This window comes from Pristiophorus japonicus, unplaced genomic scaffold (assembly GCF_044704955.1).
Source record: "Pristiophorus japonicus isolate sPriJap1 unplaced genomic scaffold, sPriJap1.hap1 HAP1_SCAFFOLD_115, whole genome shotgun sequence".
Classification (NCBI taxonomy): Eukaryota; Metazoa; Chordata; class Chondrichthyes; family Pristiophoridae; genus Pristiophorus; species Pristiophorus japonicus.
The window spans coordinates 434,109-440,653 of record NW_027250810.1 but is presented as its reverse complement, the minus strand read 5'-3'; positions in this window follow the sequence as shown (position 1 = coordinate 440,653).

Here is a 6,545-nt window from a genome sequence, read left to right as displayed (position 1 = left end):
CACTCACTGGTTCCCCTCTCCTGAAGGTACTGACTCTGGCTGGGTTCAGTTCTACATTCACTGGTTCCACTCCCCTGAAGGTACTGACTCTGGCTGAGTTCAGTTCTACACTCACTGGTTCCCCTCCCCTGAAGGTACTGACTCGGGCTGGGTTCAGTTCTACACTCACTGGTTCCCCTCCCCTGAAGGTGCTGACTCTGTCTGGGTTCAGTTCTACACTCATTGGTTCCCCTCCCCTGAAGGTACTGACTCTGGCTGGGTTCAGTTCAACATTCACTGATTCCCCTCCCCTGAAGGTACTGACTCTGGCTGGGTTCAGTTCTACACTCACTGGTTCCCCTCCCCTGAAGGTGCTGACTCTGGCTGGGTTCAGTTCTACATTCACTGGTTCCCCTCCCCTGAAGGTACTGACTCTGGCTGGGTTCATTTCTACACTCACTGGTTCCCCTCCCCTGAAGGTGCTGACTCTGGCTGGGTTCAGTTCTACACTCACTGGTTCCCCTCCCCTGAAGGTACTGACTCTGGCTGGGTTCAGTTCTACATTCACTGGTTCCCCTCCCCTGAAGGTACTGACTCTGGCTGGGTTCATTTCTACACTCACTGGTTCCCCTCCCCTGAAGGTGCTGACTCTGGCTGGGTTCAGTTTTACACTCACTGGTTCCCCTCCCCTGAAGGTGCTGACTCTGGCTGGGTTCATTTCTACACTCACTGGTTCCCCTCCCCTGAAGGTGCTGACTCTGGCTGGGTTCAGTTCTACACTCACTGGTTCCCCTCCCCTGAAGGTACTGACTCTGGCTGGGTACAGTTCTACACTCACTGGTTCCCCTCCCCTGAAGGTACTGACTCTGGCTGGGTTCAGTTCTACACTCACTGGTTCCCCTCCCCTGAAGGTGCTGACTCTGGCTGGGTTCAGTTCTACACTCACTGGTTCCCCTCCCCTGAAGGTACTGACTCTGGCTGGGTTCAGTTCTACATTCACTGGTTCCCCTCCCCTGAAGTTACTGACTCTGGCTGGGTTCAGTTCTACACTCACTGGTTCCCTTCCCCTGAAGGTGCTGACTCTGGCTGGGTTCAGTTCTACACTCACTGGTTTCCTTCCCCTGAAGGTACTGACTCTGGCTGGGTTCAGTTCTACACTCACTGGTTCCCCTCCCCTGAAGGTACTGACTCTGTCTGGGTTCAGTTCCACACTCACTGGTTCCCCTCCCCGGAAGGTGTTGACTCTGTCTGGGTTCAGTTCTACACTCACTGGTTCTCCTCCCCTGAAGGTACTGACTCTGGCTGGGTAGTTCTACACTCACTGGTTCCCTTCCCCTGAAGGTACTGACTCTGGCTGGGTTCAGTTCTACATTCACTGGTTCCCCTCCCCTGAAGGTACTGACTCTGGCTGGGTTCAGTTCTACACTCACTGGTTCCCCTCCCCTGAAGGTACTGACTCTGGCTGGGTACAGTTCTACACTCACTGGTTCCCCTCTCCTGAAGGTACTGACTCTGGCTGGGTTCAGTTCTACATTCACTGGTTCCCCTCCCCTGAAGGTACTGACTCTGGCTGGGTTCAGTTCTACACTCACTGGTTCCCCTCCCCTGAAGGTACTGACTCTTGCTCGGTTCAGTTCTACACTCACTGGTTCCCCTCTCCTGAAGGTACTGACTCTGGCTGGGTTCAGATCTACACTCACTGGTTCCCCTCCCCTGAAGGTACTGACTCTGGCTGGGTTCAGTTCTACATTCACTGGTTCCCCTCCCCTGAAGGTACTGACTCTGGCTGGGTTCAGATCTACACTCACTGGTTCCCCTCCCCTGAAGGTACTGACTCTGGCTGGGTTCAGTTCTACATTCACTGGTTCCCCTCCCCTGAAGGTACTGACTCTGGCTGGGTTCAGTTCTACATTCACTGGTTCCCCTCCCCTGAAGGTACTGACTCTGGCTGGGTTCAGTTCTACACTCACTGGTTCCACTCCCCTGAAGGTACTGACTCTGGCTGGGTTCAGTTCTACACTCATTGGTTCCCCACCCCTTAAGTTACTGACTCTGGCTGGGTTCAGTTCTACACTCATTGGTTCCCCTCCCCTTAAGTTACTGACTCTGGCTGGGTTCAGTTCTACACTCACTGGTTCCCCTCCCCTGAAGGTACTGACTCTGGCTGGGTTCAGTTCTACATTCACTGGTTCACCTCCCCTGAATATACTGACTCTGGCTGGGTTCAGTTCTACACTCACTGGTTCCCCTCCCCTGAAGGTACTGACACTGGCTGGGTTCAGTTCTACATTCACTGGTTCCCCTCCCCTGAAGGTACTGACTCTGGCTGGGTTCAGTTCTACATTCACTGTTTCCCCTCCCCTGAAGGTACTGACTCTGGCTGGGTTCAGTTCTACATTCACTGGTTCCACTCCCCTGAAGGTACTGACTCTGGCTGGGTTCAGTTCTACACTCACTGGTTCACCTCCCCTGAAGGTACTGACTCTGGCTGGGTTCAGTTCTACACTCACTGGTTCCCCTCCCCTGAAGGTACTGACTCTGGCTGGGTTCAGTTCTACATTCACTGGTTCCCCTCCGCTGAAGGTACTGACTCTGGCTGGGTTCAGTTCTACACTCACTGGTTCCCCTCCCCTGAAGGTGCTGACTCTGGCTGGGTTCAGTTCTACATTCACTGGTTCCCCTCCCCTGAAGGTACTGACTCTGGCTGGGTTCATTTCTACACTCACTGGTTCCCCTCCCCTGAAGGTACTGACTCTGGCTGGGTTCAGTTCTACACTCACTGGTTCCCCTCCCCTGAAGGTGCTGACTCTGGCTGGGTTCAGTTCTACACTCACTGGTTCCCCTCCCCTGAAGGTACTGACTCTGGCTGGGTTCAGTTCTACACTCACTGGTTCCCCTCCCCTGAAGGTACTGACTCTGGCTGGGTTCAGTTCTACACTCACTGGTTCCCCTCCCCTGAAGGTACTGACTCTGGCTGGGTTCAGTTCTACACTCACTGGTTCCCCTCCCCTGAAGGTACTGACACTGGCTGGGTTCAGTTCTACACTCACTGGTTCCCCTCCCCTGAAGGTACTGACTCTGGCTGGGTTCAGTTCTACACTCACTGGTTCCCCTCCCCTGAAGGTACTGACTCTGGCTGGGTTCAGTTCTACATTCACTGGTTCCCCTCCCCTGAAGGTACTGACTCTGGCTGGGTTCAGTTCTACACTCACTGGTTCCCCTCCCCTGAAGGTACTGACTCTGGCTGGGTACAGTTCTACACTCACTGGTTCCCCTCCCCTGAAGGTACTGACTCTGGCTGGGTTCAGTTCTACACTCACTGGTTCCCCTCTCCTGAAGGTACTGACTCTGGCTGGGTTCAGTTCTACACTCACTGGTTCCCCTCCCCTGAAGGTACTGACTCTGGCTGGGTACAGTTCTACACTCACTGGTTCCCCTCTCCTGAAGGTACTGACTCTGGCTGGGTTCAGTTCTACATTCACTGGTTCCACTCCCCTGAAGGTACTGACTCTGGCTGGGTTCAATTCTACACTCACTGGTTCCCCTCCCCTGAAGGTACTGACTCGGGCTGGGTTCAGTTCTACACTCACTGGTTCCCCTCCCCTGAAGGTGCTGACTCTGTCTGGGTTGAGTTCTACACTCATTGGTTCCCCTCCCCTGAAGGTACTGACTCTGGCTGGGTTCAGTTCAACATTCACTGATTCCCCTCCCCTGGAGGTACTGACTCTGGCTGGGTTCAGTTCTACACTCACTGGTTCCCCTCCCCTGAAGGTGCTGACTCTGGCTGGGTTCAGTTCTACATTCACTGGTTCCCCTCTCCTGAAGGTACTGACTCTGGCTGGGTTCATTTCTACACTCACTGGTTCCCCTCCCCTGAAGGTACTGACTCTGGCTGGGTTCAGTTCTACACTCACTGGTTCCCCTCCCCTGAAGGTGCTGATTCTGGCTGGGTTCAGTTCTACACTCACTGGTTCCCCTCCCCTGAAGGTACTGACTCTGGCTAGGTTCAGTTCTACACTCACTGGTTCCCCTCCCCTGAAGGTACTGACTCTGGCTGGGTTCAGTTCTACACTCACTGGTTCCCCTCCCCTGAAGGTGCTGACTCTGGCTGGGTTCAGTTTTACACTCACTGGTTCCCCTCCCCTGAAGGTACTGACTCTGGCTGGGTTCAGTTCTACACTCACTGGTTCCCCTCCCCTGAAGGTACTGACTCTGGCTGGGTACAGTTCTACACTCACTGGTTCCCCTCCCCTGAAGGTACTGACTCTGGCTGGGTTCAGTTCTACACTCACTGGTTCCCCTCCCCTGAAGGTGCTGACTCTGGCTGGGTTCAGTTCTGCACTCACTGGTTCCCCTCCCCTGAAGGTACTGACTCTGGCTGAGTTCAGTTCTACACTCACTGGTTCCCCTCCCCTGAAGGTACTGACTCTGGCTGGGTTCAGTTCTACACTCACTGGTTCACCTCCCCTGAAGGTACTGACTCTGTCTGGGTTCAGTTCCACACTCACTGGTTCCCCTCCCCTGAAGGTGTTGACTCTGTCTGGGTTCAGTTCTACACTCACTGGTTCCCCTCCCCTGAAGGTACTGACTCTGGCTGGGTTCAGTTCTACACTCACTGGTTCCCCTCCCCTGAAGGGACTGACTCTGGCTGGGTTCAGTTCTACACTCACTGGTTCCCCTCCCCTGAAGGGACTGACTTTGGCTGGGTTCAGTTCTACACTCACTGGTTCCCTTCCCCTGAAGGTACTGACTCTGGCTGGGTTCAGTTGTACACTCACTGGTTCCCCTCCCCTGAAGGTACTGACTCTGGCTGGGTTCAGTTCTACACTCACTGGTTCCCCTCCCCTGAAGGTACTGACTCTGGCTGGGTACAGTTCTACACTCACTGGTTCCCCTCTCCTGAAGGTACTGACTCTGGCTGGGTTCAGTTCTACATTCACTGGTTCCACTCCCCTGAAGGTACTGACTCTGGCTGAGTTCAGTTCTACACTCACTGGTTCCCCTCCCCTGAAGGTACTGACTCGGGCTGGGTTCGGTTCTACACTCACTGGTTCCCCTCCCCTGAAGGTGCTGACTCTGGCTGGGTTCAGTTCTACACTCACTGGTTCCCCTCCCCTGAAGGTGCTGACTCTGGCTGGGTTCAGTTCTACACTCACTGGATCCCCTCCCCTGAAGGTACTGACTCTTGCTCGGTTCAGTTCTACACTCACTGGTTCCCCTCTCCTGAAGGTACTGACTCTGGCTGGGTTCAGATCTACACTCACTGGTTCCCCTCCCCTGAAGGTACTGACTCTGGCTGGGTTCAGTTCTACATTCACTGGTTCCCCTCCCCTGAAGGTACTGACTCTGGCTGGGTTCAGTTCTACACTCACTGGTTCCACTCCCCTGAAGGTATTGACTCTGGCTGGGTTCAGTTCTACACTCACTGGTTCCCCTCCCCTTAAGTTACTGACTCTGGCTGGGTTCAGTTCTACACTCACTGGTTCCCCTCCCCTGAAGTTACTGACTCTGGCTGGGTTCAGTTCTACACTCACTGGTTCCCCTCCCCTGAAGGTACTGACTCTGGCTGGGTTCAGTTCTACATTCACTGGTTCCCCTCCGCTGAAGGTACTGACTCTGGCTGGGTTCAGTTCTACACTCACTGGTTCCCCTCCCCTGAAGGTGCTGACTCTGGCTGGGTTCAGTTCTACATTCACTGGTTCCCCTCCCCTGAAGGTACTGACTCTGGCTGGGTTCATTTCTACACTCACTGGTTCCCCTCCCCTGAAGGTACTGACTCTGGCTGGGTTCAGTTCTACACTCACTGGTTCCCCTCCCCGGAAGGTGCTGACTCTGGCTGGGTTCAGTTCTACACTCACTGGTTCCCCTCCCCTGAAGGTACTGACTCTGGCTGGGTTCAGTTCTACACTCACTGGTTCCCCTCCCCTGAAGGTACTGACTCTGGCTGGGTTCAGTTCTACACTCACTGGTTCCCCTCCCCTGAAGGTACTGACTCTGGCTGGGTTCAGTTCTACACTCACTGGTTCCCCTCCCCTGAAGGTACTGACACTGGCTGGGTTCAGTTCTACACTCACTGGTTCCCCTCCCCTGAAGGTACTGACTCTGGCTGGGTTCAGTTCTACACTCACTGATTCCCCTCCCCTGAAGGTACGGACTCTGGCTGGGTTCAGTTCTACATTCACTGGTTCCCCTCCCCTGAAGGTACTGACTCTGGCTGGGTTCAGTTCTACACTCACTGGTTCCCCTCCCCTGAAGGTACTGACTCTGGCTGGGTACAGTTCTACACTCACTGGTTCCCCTCCCCTGAAGGTACTGACTCTGGCTGGTTTCAGTTCTACACTCACTGGTTCCCCTCCCCTGAAGGTGCTGACTCTGGCTGGGTTCAGTTCTACACTCACTGGTTCCCTTCCCCTGAAGGTACTGACTCTGGCTGGGTTCAGTTCTACACTCACTGGTTCCCCTCCCCTGAAGGTACTGACTCTGTCTGGGTTCAGTTCTATACTCACTGGTTCCCCTCCCCTGAATGTGTTGACTCTGTCTGGGTTCAGTTCTACACTCACTGGTTC